Source organism: Rana temporaria, chromosome 1 (genome assembly GCF_905171775.1).
Source record: "Rana temporaria chromosome 1, aRanTem1.1, whole genome shotgun sequence".
NCBI classification, from domain to species: Eukaryota; Metazoa; Chordata; class Amphibia; order Anura; family Ranidae; genus Rana; species Rana temporaria.
Window position 1 is genome coordinate 228,492,564 of NC_053489.1, and position 19,484 is coordinate 228,512,047.

The 19,484-nt window shown below is 43.6% G+C and overlaps 1 protein-coding gene and 1 pseudogene across 2 annotated transcripts in view; both read right to left on the reverse strand.

Moving 5' to 3' along the window:
- The window catches only part of ASPHD2 (aspartate beta-hydroxylase domain containing 2), an 81,887-nt gene extending 79,286 nt beyond the window's left edge, over window positions 1–2,601 (reverse strand). The window contains exon 1 of one of the 2 annotated variants that reach the window (XM_040351266.1): window positions 2,346–2,601. The gene's annotated coding sequence lies outside the window, so the exon portion shown is untranslated. Of the gene's footprint in view, window positions 1–2,178 lie in introns of both variants that reach the window. The other variant, XM_040351258.1, reaches the window with a different exon arrangement.
- An 11,138-nt stretch (window positions 2,602–13,739) lies between these two features.
- On the reverse strand, window positions 13,740–13,839 carry LOC120925369 (annotated as a pseudogene).
- Window positions 13,840–19,484: the final 5,645 nt, after the last annotated feature.

The following is a 19,484-nucleotide window of genomic DNA, read 5'->3' on the forward strand; positions in this document are numbered from 1 at the left end:
AGGGCCTGATAAAGGCAAGCAAGGGGCCAGATCTTGTTCCCCGGCTGCAGTTTGGAGACCACTGCTTTAGTGTGTCTACTTAACAACTAAAAAAAAATGTTTCCTTCTCCATCAACTCATCCCTGCCCCTCCCTTTATTATACAGGATTGATATAGCGGCAACAGTTTACACAGTGCTTTGCAATATAAAGGGGGGACAGTAAAATTACAATACAATTCAACACAGAAATAAATAGGAGGGCCCTGCTCATGGAGCTTCCCTTTAGATTGTAAGCTCTTACGAGCAAGGCCCTTGTCTTGAATTGCATTGTAATTGTACTGTATCCCTTTAATTTGGAAAGAGCTATGCAAACTGTTGGTGCCAAGAAAACCAGAATAAAAATTAATAACAATAATAAGAAGAATACTACTAATGTCTATTGGCCCTTGTATGTGTATGTATAAATGTGAGTTATGCCTCGTTTACACTGAGCGGATCGGTTCGGTGCGGTTCGGTACGCTATTTTGGGTGTTTCCATTATGAAAGTGTGCCATAAAAGCGAACCGTACCGGACCATTCTGGGTCCTGCATCAGATGTGGGGCCATAGAAATGGAACGGTTCCATTAGGGCGGACCTACAAATACATCTCACTGATTGGTGGACACGCTAGGCATTTTCTCTAAATCCTGTATGGTCCCGACGTTCCGATTTGCAGTGGAAACACTCACGAGAATAGACCGGTCCGTTCTAAACCGTTCCAAACATACTGACCCGAACCGTTCCGTTCAGTGGAAACAAGGCATTAGAGACCTTGCAAGCTTCTTGAGGACTGATGTAAACAATCAATTGCACTATATAAAAGTAAGTGCCTGTAATAAAATAATAATAATAATAATAATAATAATAATAATAATAATAGTGTCAGTTCTTTCACCCTCAGTTCTGCTTTTTGTTCAGCTGTCTAAGCAGGTTACTACACAATTTCAAATAAAGTTAAAATGACTAAACTCAGAAAGTTACCCAAGTACAAAGATAATAAAAAAATAAATAAAAATGAATTACTAAAGTTTGAACCAAAATTTAGAAAAACAAAAAATAAAAAAAAACAAAAAACAAAATAACCCCCACCCAAAAATTCAAGCAACCTCCCTAAAAAAATAAAAAGCAAGCAAACAAACAAAAAAGAGAATACAACTGTAGTCCAAAAAATAAAAATAAAAAACAAAACAAACAAAAAAAAACAGTGACCATAAATGGTATAATTTAGAAATCTAAAGCAAGCACCCAATTTGCTACTCCGACCATTTTTTTGTGAACACAAACTGCAAAGCTATTAAACGATTGGCTCCCGGCTTCCATGGCAACAACACGAACCAATCGGTTTGTCCTTTCGTTTAGTTTGCAGCAAATGGTTCATTTTCTGATTTAGAAGCATCATAGTTCCATTTAGGCAGACCATCATATAATATTATTCTACAACCATGCTTTCAAAAAAAACAAAAAAAAAACAGTTGATATTTCCGTAGCACATAAAACTTTGTATAGAAAAAGCTGGCATGATCTATGGGTGGAATAAAGGCCCTGTGGTGCAATGCTAATAAAAAAAACATGTCATGCAAGTGGCTGGTAAAGATCAGTTGACACATCAAAGCTTGTGGGGTGAGGGGGGGGGGGGGGGGCGAAAATATAAATGCTGTCTTTACTGCCAGCCATCATCTCCTTGTGCCAGGCATGGTAGGAATAGATTACGGCATTGGCGGAGAGAGGCGTAGGTGGCACCCCTGGGGGCCCCCCAAATAGATCTGATCACAGAGGATTGTTCTGCAGGACAGCTTGGCGGAACCCTCTGCAAAGTGCTTACGCCTAAAGGACTGCTGCAGATGTAGAATACCTGTGTAGAATACATATGACACCTAATCCTAGAAATGAGTGGTCCCCATGTGTGGATAAGGGCACCTTGGGGCAGCTAGGGCTCTGGGGCAGACACAATGCAGCCTTCCTTGCATGGTGCTATAATCTGATCATTTCCCTCCCCATCACCTTCTATGCAGCAGTCTGTGATCACATACAAAACAATAGCAACCCCCCCAGGCCCAGCATGTAAGACCCCCTCATCATTCAATCACACATCATGCATCATTCAATCACACATCATGCATTATATGAGAGAGAGGAGAAGGCTGACAGTCTACTATACCTTCTATCACACAGCTTGGGGAGGATGACTTGTTCTTCTCACTCTTCTCATGTCTCACCCTGTCATTCCTTCTTTCTTTCCTTTTTTTTTTTTTTTTTCTTTTTTTTTTTCCACCACACTCATTTAAATACGTACGTATATTGCAGTAAAAAATCCCCCTAACCAACCTGCTGCATTATCTCCGGCTCGTACTGAGCCTTTAAATCCTGCCGTGCCCCGGCCTCGCAAGGCAGCATGGGACTTGTAGTTCTCTCCCTGGGCTCTGGAGGCGACCGCAGCCTCGCTTGGTCGCTTCAGGCAAGCGCCTTCCCAGCCCGGACGCTTAGTACGAAAGAGGTGTATGGACACACGGAGAGGCTGCAGAAGAAGGAGCCGAACAGGAACATTAGTAGCGGAGACAGAACGCGGTAGGACTACAATGACCGTGAGTCTTAGCGAAGGCTGCGCTGTGAGCTGGTGGTTGGTAGAGTGGAATCCTCTCCACACACAGCGCCACCTGCTGGCTATTCGTGAGGCAGAACTCCGAGAGGTGCAAAGTCCGCAAAATAGGATCCGAACATTATTACACGTCCTGCTAGTACGGGGCCATGACGTCATTCACGGTCATAATAACCATTCACAAGGGTAGTCTCACTCCAGCTGTCAGCACAATTTGGTACAAACTCTAAATCAATGAGTATGGTCACTCGCTCAATACTCAAACATGCGGCAGCTGCAAAACAGAAAAACAGAAAAACGTTGTCAGTCAGTCAGTCAGTCAGTCACCTATGTCCTCTAATTAATACCATATAGATAATAGAGGTGCAACAATCATAATGGTCTAATAATGTGTTCTATTACTGGATACACATTACTCAACACACACGGGACATCTAGTGGACAGAAATGGGCACTACAGCCATGAATTAGTTTAAAGTTTGTTTCCACTTTTGCAGTACAGTAAATCTGACCATTAACCACTTAAGACCCGGACCATTATGCAGGTAAAGGACCTTGCCCCTTTTTGCGATTCGGCACTGCGTCGCTCTAACTGACAATTGCGCAGTCGTGCGACGTGGCTCCCAAACAAAATTGGCATCCTTTTCCCCCCACAAATAGAGCTTTCTTTTGGTGGTTCTGCGGTTTTTATTTTGTGCGCTATAAAACAAAAATAGAGCGACAATCTTGAAAATAAATATTTTTTACATTTTGCTATAATTAACTTTTTTTTCCTCAGTTTAGGCCGATACGTATTCTTCTACCTGTTTTTGGTAAAAAAAAAAATCGCAATAAGCGTTTATCGATTGGTTTGCGCAAATTTATGGCGTTTACAAAATAGGGGATAGTTTTATTGCATTTTTATTAATATTTTTTTTTACTACTAATGGCGGAGATCAGCAATTTTTTTCGTGACTGCGATATTATGGCGGACACATCGGACAATTTTGACACATTTTTGGGACCATTGTCATTTTCACAACAAAAAGTGCTATAAAAATGCATTGATTACTGTGAAAATGACAATTGCGGTTTAGGAGTTAACCACTAGGTGGCGCTGTAGGGGTTAAGTGTGACCTCATATGTGTTTCTAACTGTAGGGGAGCGGGGCTGGACGTGTGACGTCAGTGATCGTCTTTCCCTGTATCAGGGAACAGATGATCAATGACAGCGCCACAGTGAAGAACGGGGAAGCTGTGTTTACACACAGCTCTCCCCGTTCTTCAGCTCCGGTGACCGATCGCGGGACACCAGTGGCGATCGGGTCCCGTGGGCGTGGTCACGGAGCTTCGGACCCCACGGCTGGGCCTTAACCACTTAAGGACCAGCCCATGTACATATACGTCCACAATATGGCACGTACAGGCACATGGGCGTATGGGTACGTCCTCCCCTATTAGCGGGTGGGGGGTCCGATCGGGACCCCCCCCGCTACATGCGGAGGTCGGGTCCGCTCGGGGAGCGATCCGGGACCACGGCGCGGCTATTTGTTTATAGCCGCTCCGTCGCGATCGCTCCCCGGAGCTGAAGAACGAGGAGAGCCGTGTGTAAACACGGCTTCCCCGTCCTTCACTATGGCGGCGCATCGATCGCGTCATTCCCTTTATAGGGAAGACACGATCGATGACGTCATTCCTACAGCCACACCCCCAAACAGTTGTAAACACATACACAGTGATCCCTAACTCCTACAGCGCCGCCTGTGGTTAACTCCCAAACTGCAACTGTCATTTTCACAATAAAGAATGCAATTTAAATGCATTTTTTGCTGTGAAAATGACAATGGTCCCAAAAATGTGTCAAAATTGTCCGAAGTGTCCGCCATAATGTCGCAGTCACGAAAAAAATTGCTGATCGCCGCCATTAGTAGTAAAAAAATAAAAAAAAATAAAAATGCAATAAAACTATCCCCTATTTTGTAAACACTATAAATTTTGCGCAAACCAATCGATAAACGCTTATTGCGATTTTTTTTACTAAAAATAGGTAGAAGAATACGTATCGGCCTAAACTGAGGAAAAAAAATGTTTTTATATATGTTTTTGGGGGATATTTATTACAGCAAAAAGTAAAAAATATTGCTTTTTTTTCAAAATTGTTGCTCTATTTTTGTTTATAGCGCAAAAACTAAAAACCGCAGATGTGATCAAATACCACCAAAAGAAAGCTCTATTTGTGGGGAAAAAAGGACGCCAATTTTGTTTGGGAGCCACGTCGCACGACCGCGCAATTGTCTGTTAAAGCGACGCAGTCCCGAACTGTAAAAACCCCTTGGGTCTTTAGGCTGCATATTGGTCCGGGGCTTAAGTGGTTAAAGAGACACGTACAGGTACGTAATTGTGCCCAGCCGTGCCATTCTGCCGACGTATATCGTTGGTAGGGGGTCCTTAAGTGGTTAATTATACAATTTTCTTATCTAATTCCTTTAGATTTGCCCCCAGCTTTGTAGTGCAAGGGCCTGCCTGATTTTTATATGTAGTGCTACCCCGCAGGAGGCACTTATGTATGTTTAGATAACTAAAAAGAATTACAAGTAAATAAAATGAAGACATCAAATGAAAATTCCGTCAATGCATTTCACCCTCCCTCAGGGGGCGTCTATTATATGCAATAAATTCTTTGGTAAACAGTACTTCACTATGGTCCCCTTTCTTTTCATTATTTTGGGCATCATGATCCACATGTGATGGTTATAAATACTGGAGATCTTCTTGGTACATTGACGTGACTCAGTCATCCCTGGCCATCTCAAAGCCTGAACGACCCCCAGGCAGAAAAGCTAGGAGTCCATTCCATCCGGTGAGTGGAGACACAGGAGGGAGTGTGGCGCACCTTGAGATTTGGAGCACGACTGCACTTTAATATTGGAACACATCATTCACAATTTTTTGGACTTTCACCATTTGTTTATGAATTGTTTTCATTTGATGTTTGCATTTTATTTATTTATTTGCAAGCGCTGTAATTCTTTTGAGTTATCTATTTGTCAAGTGTTAACACTTTGGCCCAGATTCTCAAAGAACTTATGACCGCGCAGCGCCATGTACGCCGTCTTAAGTCCTAATCTGACCCGTCGTATCTATGCGTCTGATTCTTAGAATCAGTTACGCATAGATATCCATTAGATCCGACAGGCGTAAGTCTCTTACACCGCCGGATCTTAACTGCATTTTTTTTTGACCGTTAGGTGGCGCTTCCGTCGAATTCCGCGTCGAGTATGCAAATTAGCTAGATACGCAAATTCCCGAACGTACGCGCGGCCGACGCAGTAAAGTTACAACGTTTACGTTAGGCTTTTCCCGGCGTAAAGTTGCCCCTGCTATATGAGGCGCAGCCAATGTTAGGTATGGCTGTCGTTCCCGCGTCGAAATTTGAAAAAGTTACGTCGTTTGCGTAAGTCATCCGTGAATGGAGCTGGACGTCATTTACGTTCACGTCGAAACCAATGACGTCCTTGCGGCGTACTTTGGAGCAATGCACACTGGGAAATTCCACGGACGGCGCATGCGCCGTTCCGCAAAAACGTCAATCACGTCGGGTCACAGTAGTTTTACATAAAACACTCCCCCCTGATCCAAATTTGAATTAGGCGGGCTTACGCCGGCCGATTTACGCTACGCCGTGTAAGTTGCGGAGGCGTAACCTAAATCAGATACGTTACGCCCGCACAATTTTACGCAGCTCTACGTGAATCCGGGCCTTTGTGTACAGCAGCTGCAACTTCACATGTCACACATTCAATTATTTTTTATTACATTTTATATGTACTTCTAGTGCGAATTATATATTTAGATATATTTTTTGTTCATCAGCTTATGCATGTTTGTTGCATACTCTGCCTCTCAACCCCAATAACAATGTCTTCCCCTCTTGGCACATCTGGCAATATTGTAAGTGCAAGGACCAATGAGAAACACACAAGTTATGATAAAACACAGAAATTGTCTTGACTGCAATATTTCTGTGAAATAATAACAGACAATAACAGTATATATATATATATTCAAGTAATCAACTGGAGAGCAATAACTGAGATTAAGAGCAATATAGCTCAATACTATATTTGAGTTGCTTTCAGGGGATTCCAAACCTGAGAAAGTCCCCAAAAGCAGTGGCACACTTAAACGACAAATAAATCACAATATGACACTTTATATCGGATTAGTTACTTCCAGTCAAAATGGCTCCAGGCAGGAGGAGAGCAGAAGAATGACCTTCTCTTATGTCAATCCTCTCTCTTCTATCCTCTGACACCACAGGCCCAATTACACACACTGTACTCAGTTCAACATTTAAAGGCTTAACTTCCCGGATAAACTATCCTGCACACCCACTACATATACAGAGGCCTAAACATGTGTGTGCGTGCCCGTATGGCACCAGTAACTTCAGTTTTTTGGAAGGAAGATGAGGCGCTGACACTCTCATTGGTGCACTTAAACTCCTGAATAGCAGTGCCAAACAACACGACTGGCCCGAATTATCAAGTAAAGAATGCAATATTCCTCAGCAAGGTGAATGGACAATGCTGTCTGTATACAGTATCTTCATATGTGCAAATGAGCTGATGTCCTGTGGCACTACAGGTGTCAGCAAGGTAACTAAGAGCAATGATGTGTGTATACAGTGTCTATAAAGCTAAATGGGCAAAGTGAAAAAGTCTGTGTGCAGTGGCCTTGTTTCCTGCAAATGGGCAAGTGCCCTCTCACCAAATCCTGTGGTCAGGCCCAAAAGAACATCCTGGAAACAGGCAGGCTCTTCTGGTGACCCGGACTGGTCACCTCACACTGGAACGCTTCACACCGTCGATGCAGGTGCACCTAAGATCCCCCTCCCTCAGGCTCGATGTCCCCGACCAGCTGTGCATGCCCGGAACAATGCGGTGGACTGACCTGGGAGTTAGCGCCTCTCCCCTAAGTCTAGTCCCTTCCCCTGTCTCGTGGTATCTGAATTGCCTCAGGAAATCAAGATGGAGTCTTTTGCTTCTCTATCTCCCCTGAGCAGGCTGGCTCTTGCAGTGTCCATAGAAAGCTATGGGGCCATACATATGCCAAAATCCTTTGCAGCTACTGCTGTTACTGCTAAGGTCCTTCTCATTGCACTTGCTACACAACCATTAGAACCATAAATGTTTGACAAGCATGTGATTAGAGCCAGAGGTTCTCCACAGGGAGCAGAGCACTGCGCCTCAAACCCTCCCACTTTTTTTCTTCCCCATATGTATTATCCATATGGGGAAGAAAATCTAGGTAAGTCCAAGATGAACTATTCCACCTCTGTATATATAAACATAGAATTTAGTGAGTGACCACATGATGACAGGCTGGGCATATATATAATATATGATTTATATAGGATGCAAACGCCCTGGGTAACCTCTATCACCACTGCGCCAATGAAAAAATGTGAGATAAACTACAGTTTCTGCTTAGTGAATGAATATTTAAGCAGAAAAAACTTAACCTAAATAGGTGTAAGAAAATTGCAGCGCTAATTAATATAATAATAGATGAACAATAACATATAAACTCAATAACACCACGTGACAAGTGATATAAAGTCCATATATACAGTATAGTATTTTTGCTATTATAGATATACCTTTATGTTGCTGGATACCTTGGGGTACTTCTCCCATGGACTGGTAAGCGTATCTAGCCAACAGCAACTATCTCTGTCACCTGGTTGGGTCTTGCCCCAGATTTATCTAGGGCAGGGGTCTCAAACTGGCGGCCATCCAGCTGTTGCGAAACTACAAGTCCCATCATGCCTCTGCCTTTACTAAAAATGGTGCACACAGAGTCTAATGCAGTTATTCATAGTAACCAATCAGCTTCTAGGTTTTATTGTCAAAGCTTAATTGAACAAGCTGAAGTTTGAAGATTGTTGGTTACTATGCACAGCTGCACCAGTGTCAGGAGCATCTAGTGCTCCTGCTCCTCATTCCAGCATCCAGGTTTTGGCTATGACACTTTTCTTGTCTGTCTGTCCACCTGCAAGGTAATTGATGTGGTCAGTCTCTGGAAACCAAACCTGTTATAAGCCAAACCCTCACTCGGATGCTTGTGATAGAGAGTGATACGTGTGTTATTCCCTAATAAGCCCCCCTGTCTGTTTGCCTTGCTCTGCTAGATTTTATTTCCCTGTGTATGACCTTGGACCGGATTTTGCACTAATCCCTGAACCCAGCCTGCCTTTTACCTGGACTGTCATAGAACCACGCTACCTGTCTGCCAACTGCAAGTCCCTGTTTGCTTTGTTCAGTTTGCGCCTGCTCTGGCGTGATGACCAGGCACTATAGCATTGTGCATAAGACCTGGGGGCAATCGAGTACCGGTAGGCCTGCTTGCCTTCTGGGAAAGGGGACTGCTGTAGGTGAAGAAAACAGTAACCAGCAATAGTCTCTGACCACCTGCGTTGAGGTAGACTTGACAACCAGATTCTGTGTGCACCAGTTTTAGTAAATCAACCCCTAGGGGTATATTTAAAGTCCCACCCAAACATATCCCATTGAACACCTATTTTATATTTGATATCTGTTACACATTTACATAGCATAACTTCAAATAAAAAAAATAAAACAAAAAAAAATTGCTGCCTAACTATTTCCTTGTTTTTTTTTTTACTTGCTTTAAATCCTACCTAGTTTTCCTCTTCTATGTAATGTTTATATGGAGGCTGTGGAGTTATGTTTGCCATAAAGTAAAGTAAAGTTTCCTTGTAGTGGAGCTGCCCCCCACACACTACAGGGGTTAAATGCCTAGAAGATCAGGTAAAGCAGTTTTACTTACCAGATCCTCTGCCCAGCCTCTTTTGCGCTTTCCCATGTTCCCTGTACACACTATATTGTTGGCGTCAGGTAAGTTTTATTCTGCACAGAAAAATGCATACGTTCTGCATAGAAAAAATATAATACCAGTGTTGTGAACAAACAGGGAACATAGGTCCTTGCACATGTTGTGAACGAGACCTAAAACTTTACAAAAGATAGAACAGTATATACAGAAGTACAAACAGAAAGAATGAAAAAAGAACACAAGATAAGTCATTTATTCATACAAAAAGACACACTCCATTCTGAATTGAGCTATTTATCAACCTAAAGCCGTAGTAAATGCAGGCAAACTGATAGTAAAAAGGAACATATCCACTGCACAATACCTTTTTATATAATTTCACCATAAAAATAAATCCTTCTTATTGTTTTACTGCTTATTTCTATTTGCATGTCTCATCTGTGTCTTACTTCCGCTATTTCTTTTGGTAATTACCAGAATCTTGCGCATGCGCAGTGAGTGCTATCCAAGCCTAATTTTTGTTCCAGAATTACTATGGCAACTAAGCCTGGCATGTCTATGATTAGCTAAGCACGGAGCAGTACTCGCAGGATTTCAATGCCACAATGAATGTAGATGACGGCAACACAGCATCAGCCAGGACAGGGCCGGCGCAAGGATTTTTCCCAACTCAGGCAAAGGTGTATTTGATGCCCCCCGGCGTGCACGCACGCACAGGGCACAACACACCAGGGTACAGTGCACATCAAAGCACAGGGCACAGCACATCAGGGCACATGAGGGCACAGTGAACATCAGGGCATAGCACATCAGGATACAGCACACCAGGCCACATCAGGGTAAAGGGCACAGCACATCAGGGCACAGCACATCAGGGCACACGACATTGAGGCACAGCAGACTGGGGCACAGGACATCAGGGCACGGGACATCAGGACACATGGCACCTCAGGGCACGGGGCACTTGGCGCACATCAGGGCATATTGACACACATCGGGGGATATTGGAGCACATTGGGGCATATTGGAGCACATTGGAGCACAGCGTTTACCTGACAGGCAGTATGCAGGAAGCATCTGTGATAAGTTCTCTCTCATGTCACGCTGCCCCGGTGGCCTCTCCTCTCTTCTTGTCCATCCCAGATGATGTCACAAGCAAATGGGGATGGACGAGAAGAGAGGAGGGGCCGCCGGGGCAGCGTGGCATGAGAGAGAATTTATCACACACACTGCCAGTGTGGCTGCAGCGCTCCCCTCCCTCCTCCTCTACACTTCACACACAGCAGGCATCTCCCGCTGTGTGTATCGGAGCTTAGTTTGAAAACTTTGGCCGCGCTGTGAGAAAAGTCCTGCCCTCCTCCTAGATCAGCTTGTGTGATAGACACATTGTTCAGCCTATCACACGAGCTGATCTAGGAGGAGGGCAGGACTTTTCTCACAGCGTGGCCAAAGTTAACACACTAAGCTTCAATACACACAGCGGGAGATACCTGCTGTGTGTAATCCTGGGACTCACAGAGATGAGAGAGACACTGACACAGTGACACTGTCAATTTCCCCCCTGTTCCCTGGCCCCCGTAAGGCAAGTGCCCATGTTGCCTTGCGCTAGCGCCGGCCCTGAGCCAGGAACAGACTGACGGCCCACAGAACATGCCATAAATAGCCGAAGATATGCGCATGCACCGGTGACATAAAGAAACTCCTCCTGCCTCAATTGCAAGAAAACAAAAAAAGTCCCCAAAAATATGTAGAAATAGCACTATATACATTGATTATTAAGGATTTTAAAGCAGCAAATTTATCATTTTGAGTTTACTACCACTTTAAAAATCCAATAAACCATATTGTATTTTATTCTGTTACTCTTCTTCATTTATCAGTTCTGATTACTATCTATGTAATGCTTTGTATCTTTCTTTACTTCTAAATGAATGACTTATTGTTAATTGCTTAAAATTTCTTGTGTAAACTCAATAAACATATTGAACAAAAAGAATCCAATACACCTCCATTCTGCAGAGCCTCTGGAAAATATCCCCACCTTTGAATTTGTGGGCAAAATCCTTGCACATAGGCTTATGTCTCAATTATGTCAGCCTAAAAGTGTTTGGCTACATTGGTGGGTTGATCTTTTTTATTGGACTTTAGATGTCCTTCCAATGACAAAAATGTAAACTTGTAATTTTCTTCTACAGCTTTGAATAAAAGTATACAAAGTTACAATATAATAACTAAAACATAAAAAAGTGTTTCATAAATTGAAAAGCCTGAAATTAAGGCCCCTTTCACATTGGGGCGTTTTTCATGCGGTACAGCGCTAAAAATAGCGCTGCTATACCGCATGAAAAATCATGCCCTGTAGTGTTCAATGTGAAAGCCCGAAGGCTTTCACACTGAAGCGGTGCGCTAGCAGGAGCGCTCCAAAAGTCCTGCTAGCCGCATCTTTACTGCGGTATAGGAGCGGTGTGTTCACCGCTCCTATACCGCGCCTTCCCATTGAAATCAATGGGAAAGCACGTAATACCGCGGTATTAACCCTTTTTCGCCCGCTAGCGAGGGTTAAAACCTCACTGCTAGCGCCCGAATATTGTGGTAAACACGACGGTATAGCCACGCTACAAATAGCGTGGCTATACCGTCACCGCGATGTGAAAGCAGCCTTACACTGAGGTCTATTTACTAATGGTGTTAGGAATGTTCACTCCAAAAAAACAGTAAAGATTCACTTCAATGATTTATTTACTCTGCATGGGACTGGACAAGATAGGTAAATCTGCAACTGATTTTAGTTCATCTAACCAACACCCCAGTCGAAGTTCAATAGAACGAAACATGTCGGGTTTCTCTGCTTACCATTGCGCGTAATCCTATTTTTATCTTGTGATCGCTTTTTACCTTTTGTACACACCGAAGGGTGTTTTGCTGTACAACGTTTTTTTATTAAACCATTTTTGACCTATGCCATGAGGAGGCCTTTTCTCTCTTTTTTCCTTTGATCCATATTCCAACATCTTTATCGCTACCAATGCGAGGGGCCACCAAATCATCTTTATCGCTACCAATTTTTTACTCTGTCCACCACGGAATCACCTGTGTCATCGAGCACCGGCTGGATTACCACCTGGAGTTACTTCCCAGCTGTCCTTTGGAAGGATCGTCTGAAGAAGCAGGTATTACTCTCACACTGTTTAGACTCACCACTGCTTTAGGGGAGTCCACACCTCATGGTAAGAGTACCCATCTTCTCCTTTCTGGTGGTGGCTTCACAAGTATACAGTGGTGACAGTATCTGCATGATGTCAGGATCAATACCAGCTATTTATTCCAGTGGATAAATTACTGACTGTCTATTATGCTTTGCACATGGGATACAATTCTCTATGTTCATTTATATTTTGCACTTTTTTGTGAGCTTTTGATTGGAGATTGAGTTCTCATCCCACCTGGGGATTTGCTGTTTCATAGACACTCACTTTTTCCCTTCACACCTTGTCACAAATTCATCTGTTTGTTGGTGCAGGCAGCTTTTTTCTATTACACATTTTTTGGGCAGCGCAGTATTATACCTTTTTCACCAATTACCATCGTAGAACTGCACAGAAAAGAGTTGGTGAGAGGGTCACAGATGCTACAATCACCTGCTAACAATTTACAGTCACAGACCCTCTACACCTCCTACTGTTTGAATTGCCCAAACCATTCTAGGCAGAACCTTACGTAGCCCAGTAGTCTGCGTTGTGCTCCGCAGTGCTGACATTGTTCCTACTCTCTCATCTAACTATTATCACAGTGTACATCTTTGCTCCTGGCTTCTGTATCTGGGCATGCCCCTTTTTAGTATCCATCTACTTCAAAGGAGTTCCCTCTTTCACTAATTTCAACATCCATGATACATTTCTGCAATATTCCATTTTTTTTGATAACATGGATTATTTATTTTGCTTTTGAATTGTTTCATGTTTTTGATTATCCTGTGTAGGGTGAAACTAGAACGGTTGAAAATACATACACAAATTTGAGTACATCAATAACCACTTTTTTTTTCATTTTTGAGCTAGACTAAATTTTCACAACCACGTGTGCGCTAGGTAATCAAACCAACACAGAAGCAAACTTTTAGGCAGAATGCTGGTCAGTAAAAACAAAAGCAAAAAAAGGAAAAAAAAAATTATATATATTTATAAAGAGCTACCAGATATACAGACAGGCTTAGTTCCACATTTACTACTGCATTTATAAAGCGCAAGTATTAACGTTTTGTTCGGAGATTTCAAGATCAGTGCATGGAAAAATATGGAACGCTTCACGAATTTGCGTGTCATCCTTGCGCAGGGGCCATGCTAATCTTCTCTGTATGCAATATTCCATTTATTGACAAACTCTCATCACCCTGTGCACCAATTTTCTTACCGGGCCCCAATGTAGCCAGCAGAAGATTCATCACAAATACTTTCCCAAGTAACTCTATCCTGAGGGCAGAACTGTGTTTTACTACAAGTCCGTATCTTGCAGGCCTAAACCTTCCCCCTTTGTTTGAGAGCTCGCAAGTTACATAAATGGCCTGTCTGATTTTGTTTAACGTACATTTGGTGTGTATCATCTCATATGGAGAGCTGGATGGAAAGTTTGGTCCTTCGCGCTATCAAGTGAATAAATCTAATCTAAATAGTAATGTGGAAAATTGCTGCTAGACCTAAAGTGTACACAGTGCACAAAAATTGGTAATGAGTAAAAAAGTGATCAGCGCAACTTTCTAATAGTAAAAAAATCACATGTATGTGCTAAACTGACTAATACATCATATGAACATATCTGCTGTGCAAAATAAGCAATATATCAAACTGTGCAAATGAAACAAAATGTCAAAATGACTATGCAAATAAGCAATAAAAAGTCCAAAATGACTCTGATACGTAAAGTGCTGAAATAACATCCACAATATCTTATGTAAACAAACAAATAAAGAGCTAAAGTGACTGTGATGAACGTGGTGTCAAAAACAGCGTCTTCTGTAGGAAATCTTCGTGACTACCACTCAGTGCTCTCTGGACTCTTACCTTAGTAAGGAGTATATATAGCCTTGACGATTTCCTTAACTGGGGGAACGGGGGGTAGATCTCCTGGTCTTTACCTCAAGTAATGGCCGGTGGTGTCTCTCCAGATTATGTGTTCCAAATATGGATGATGGCTTCCAAACTCCCCAGCGTGATTTTTTCGCAGGATTCAGGCATATAAAGGGGATAAAGAAAATTCTCCCATAGTGCAAAATGTATAATAAAATAGGTTTATTTAAACGGCCAAATGGGCACTTACAAGGAAAAAGTTAAAAAAACAGCAGAGAAGTACAAAATACGGCGTTGCAGACGCCTCTTACTTCACTTCTGGTTTATTCGGTATCCGGCCACTCCCTTCTTGTGTGCCTGCTAAGGTTCACAGAGAGGTATACTGGTGGAGTCAGTGAGAGTAAAGCCTTACACAGGGCTAGACCAAGAGTTGATGGCCCAAATTGCCAGTGGCTCCTGTGGGGGGTAGCACTACACTTGAATTGTAAACAACTGAGACACCTTTGGGCATAGTAATGCAGCACTTGCACTGTATAGTGGTGAACAGTGGGTGTGACCAAACTGTTAACAATGAGTAGGGTTTAAGGGGCATGGCTAAAGTAGAAGTCCATGCAAAATATAAATTCCCTGCATCTATAGACACCAGGGATCTAACACTAACCGCTCTATTCCTGTAAAGAAAAGATGAGTATACCCTTTTGGAAGCCGATCTAACCCGCTCTGACCCGATCTCCAGCACTGGAAGATCTGCAGAGGACACGGACGACAACGGCTGTGAAATGAATAAGAAGTGACGTCATCCATAGAGTTATTATGGGCCTTCCGTTGTCCTCCGTCTCCTCTGCACTCGCCTACACAGAGAAGCCGCAGCTGACAGCTCAGAGTGGGATCCGGTTGGAGTGGGTCAGAATGGCTTCCAAATACTCATATTTTCTTTACAGGAATAGAGAGGTTAGTGTTAGATCCCTGGTGTCTATAGATGCAGGGATTTGGGATTTTGCATGGACTTCCACTTTAAATAAAACCCAGGACTCCTTGTACTTAGAAAATATGCTTTGATTGCTGTTCCATATTTAGAAGTCTCACAGACAAAATCAATTATAAAAAAATGGCCAGCAGGGAGATAGCTGTTGTGTGGCTTTGGGGGTGATCTTATACACTAGTGCCTGATATAGCCTGGTGCGCTGAAAGCACCAGGAACATGTGAGTACCCTTCTTGATATTTTAATAAAATCCATGTGTAGCACTACCCCCGAAAGAGCTGCTGAGTAATTTTGGGTGGCATGTTACCTCTATCTTCTCGCCGTCCAGGGTGAAGTGAAAGTCTGAAGAATTCCAATGTCTACACAGTACACTTCTTTTTCTGAGATTTATTTGTAGAACTTAGTAGAAAAGAAGTTGGAGGGGTGGAAAGGTAGATAGGTTCAGGTGTATAATCACAAATAGGAAAAAGTCCTGCTTCCAGCAAACACAGTTCTCATCACCACTCTAGCCAGAGTGGGTATTGCTCACCCGGATAGGTCCCTCTCACTGGCCTAGCAGCCTGGATGGCACATGGAATAAAGTACAGTCTCTGCCACAGACCTTTCTTTATGAGGAGACACTTTTGGTCCAAAATCCCCTGCCACAGAATTCAGCACCCGGAACTCTCCAAATTAACTTCTGTAGAACCTTAAACCCGACAGGCGACACTGTCAAGCCTCTCAGTGCACGGTGCATCATTCGATGAAGTTTCCAGGCCTTCTCCCAAGATACCAGCCTCTTGCATGGTCCTCTCCAGGATAGGTCCTCCCCTGGCTTCCTTCATCAAGTGGCTTCCTCCCGCAGGACGGACAGCACAGGATCACCTTTGCAAGGCAGGCCCCAGCCAGACTACTGAGCCTCCCAGGTGAAGCCGCAACCCCGGACCAATGTGGTCCTGGAGCCAGGATTCAGGAACACCCCACACCAGGCCAAGCGGGCCATGAGGCGCGAAAAATGGACCTTCAGTACCCCTCCCCAGCATGCACAGCGGGCGACCACTCCCACTGATTCGCTGCCGAGGGGAACACTCAATTCACCCTGACTCTGCTGCTGCCACCCTTGGCCTGGAGTGGTAATGCCACCCCCATGCGAACAATGGTGGAACTCCCAACACAGCCATGGCTGGAACAGAGGCTAAATTTGCCATTAATCACACTAGTCTGAGCCAAATGACAGCTCAGACCCCATTAATTTAGAGCAGCGCCTGTTCGACAGGAGCAGGCCGCTACACATGTCCAAATGATATAGGCACTATTGGAGTTTTCTTACACCCATATGCGTTTGTATGCTCTCCATTGATGGGGAGATTTTCATAAGGAAGAGTGCATCTATTTGCATTTTGATGGACTTTATTTAGCACTACCCACTGCATGTTATTATATTTGATATGTTATTGTATACTGTATACTACTTTCCAGTGTCTATCATTGGTTGTTGAGCATGTATTTAAGTGTATATATACACACTAGGATTGGTATACACAGCGTGGCACATTTATTGATTTGTATTTTTTGCACATACATATGGGAATGTGACCAGTGTCAGCAGCTCATTTTAATTTGAATTGAATTCATGTGTGAAAATACATGGCCACTCTCAAGGCTCTCCTTTGAAATAAAAAACAATGAAACCCTGTCATTGCATATGCTCTTGTGTACACTGAAAATAGACAGTTAGCTGACATTTTGTCTTAGGCTACCTTAAGAAAGAACTGCATTTAAAGAGGTAAACCCTCTTAAAAAAAATCCAGGAAAAAAAAACCCTGCAAGAGAAATGCACAATGAGCTAGTATGCATAGCATTATGAATTACTTACCTGAGATCGAAGCCCCGAAGCGGTCCTTGATCACCTCCTCCACTGCCGCCATCTCTCCCGAAGTGAGTTCTGGGTATCGCTGCTCCACGCAGGAGCCACTAGTTTGCCTTCACTTCACTGCACCGTTGTCTTCGGCACGCATGCGCCGCAGACATTGGTGCCCCTTTTTTGGAAAATATCTCCTTAACTGTGTAGGTTAAGGAGAGATTATTATTATTATACAGGATTTATATAGCGCCAACAAAATGCGGCCTGGCTGTCTTGTGCCCAAGCAGGAAGATGCCTGGAGAAGTGCGAGCTCTGTGCTTTCCCTCCTCTTTAGGAACCTTTCCTTGCCGCTAGTTCTGTCCTTACCAAGCAGGGTACCTGTCCTTACTCTACCCACTCGCAAAATGCATGTTAAACCTGGGAGCCAGGTTCCGAAATAGGCTCTGCCTGACCCAAGATGGATGCCAGAGTTACATGGACAAAGGAGAGAGTTTGGGACTTTAGATGAGGCGTGTACAGAGAGCGTAACCTTAGTGTATATGCATAAGCAAAATAGATGCACAATGTATAATTGGACAACAAAAATGTGGATTATCAATATATAAATGAATGATTGAGCCCATATATGAGTAACTGTGTATATAAATTAGCATAATAAATAGTGAACCAGGGAATGGCTTTAAGGATATAAAATCCCTGTGGGAATAATCCCAACAGGGGTGGAAAGGGAAACTTATATGTGTAAATGAGGAAAGGGAGTGAAGACTTATTCATCCAGAGCTAGTTACCTTGTTGTCAATGTAATGTCCATGAAGAATAAGATCACTAAATGGGTCCAAAAATAAATAATAAACCAAAACTGCAGTCCTCTGCAAGGGGGGTAGATGTGAACCCCATCAGGCATGCATGGAAATGGCCCCCAGCGTCACGCGGCACACTTAAGAGGGAGTGCGTCATCAGCTGGCCAGCCAGAGCCAATCAGGCGTTTGGCACCGAACAAAACTCCCCCATGAAAGAAGACAACGATGGTAAACCACATGTCGGCATGCAAGCGCCACATCAATGATGCTGCAGCCGGCCATTGCCGCCAATGTGTAACATGGGATAGCTTCCCCAGTGACCCAGAAAACCATAGAGGAACCATGGGCCAGATTCATAAAAGAGGTATGACGGCGTATCTCCTGATACGCCGTCGTATCTCTATGATCCGCCCGTCCTAACTATGCGGCTGATTCATAGAATCAGTTACGCATAGATAGCCCTAAGATCCGACAGGTGTAATTGACTTACACCGTCGGATCTTAGGATGCAATTCTAGGCCGGCCGCTAGGTGGTGATTCCATTGCGGTCGGCGTAGAATATGCAAATGACTAGTTACGGCGATCCACGAAGATCCGCGCGTTCGTCGCAATCTCGTACGTCCTCGCTCGTCATTTTTTCCCGTCGCGAAGTTACACCTGCTTTAACATGGCTTATCTTTAGAACAGCCATGTTAAAGTATGGCCGTCGTTCCCACGTCGAATTTCAATTTTTTTTTTTTTGCGTAAGACGTCCGGGAATACGAAACGCCGTAACGCACGTCGCAGTTAAAAAAAAAACGTTGGGGCGCCGTAATTTCGCACAAAGCACGTCGGGAAATTTTAACAAGGAGCATGCGCAGAACGTTCGGCGCGGGAACACGCCTAATTTAAATGGTGCCCGCCCCATTTGAATTAGGCGGGCTTGCGCCAAACGGATTTACGTTACACCGCCGCAAGTATACAGGTAAGAGCTTTATGAATCAGGCACTTACGCTGTAAACCTGCGGCGGTGTAACGTAAATCAGATACGTTACGCCACGGGGGAGCAACGTAAATGTACCTGAATCTGGCCCCATATTCCTTTCGACTTCAGCTGCAGTGCCACTGCGGAATTCGGTCACCTGCCGTGCAGGAAGTAGATTGCACCTGCCTTCATACTGCCCACTGATAAGGCATTTTTTCCTTCTACTGACCGCTGACATAGAGGCATTTTTTCCTATTACTATACACAGATAAGGTATTTCTTTCCACCTACTGACCACTGAGGAGGCATTTTTTATCCTAGTGACAACTAACAGCAGGGCGTCTTTTCCTACCACTGAACACTGACACCAGAGTATTAT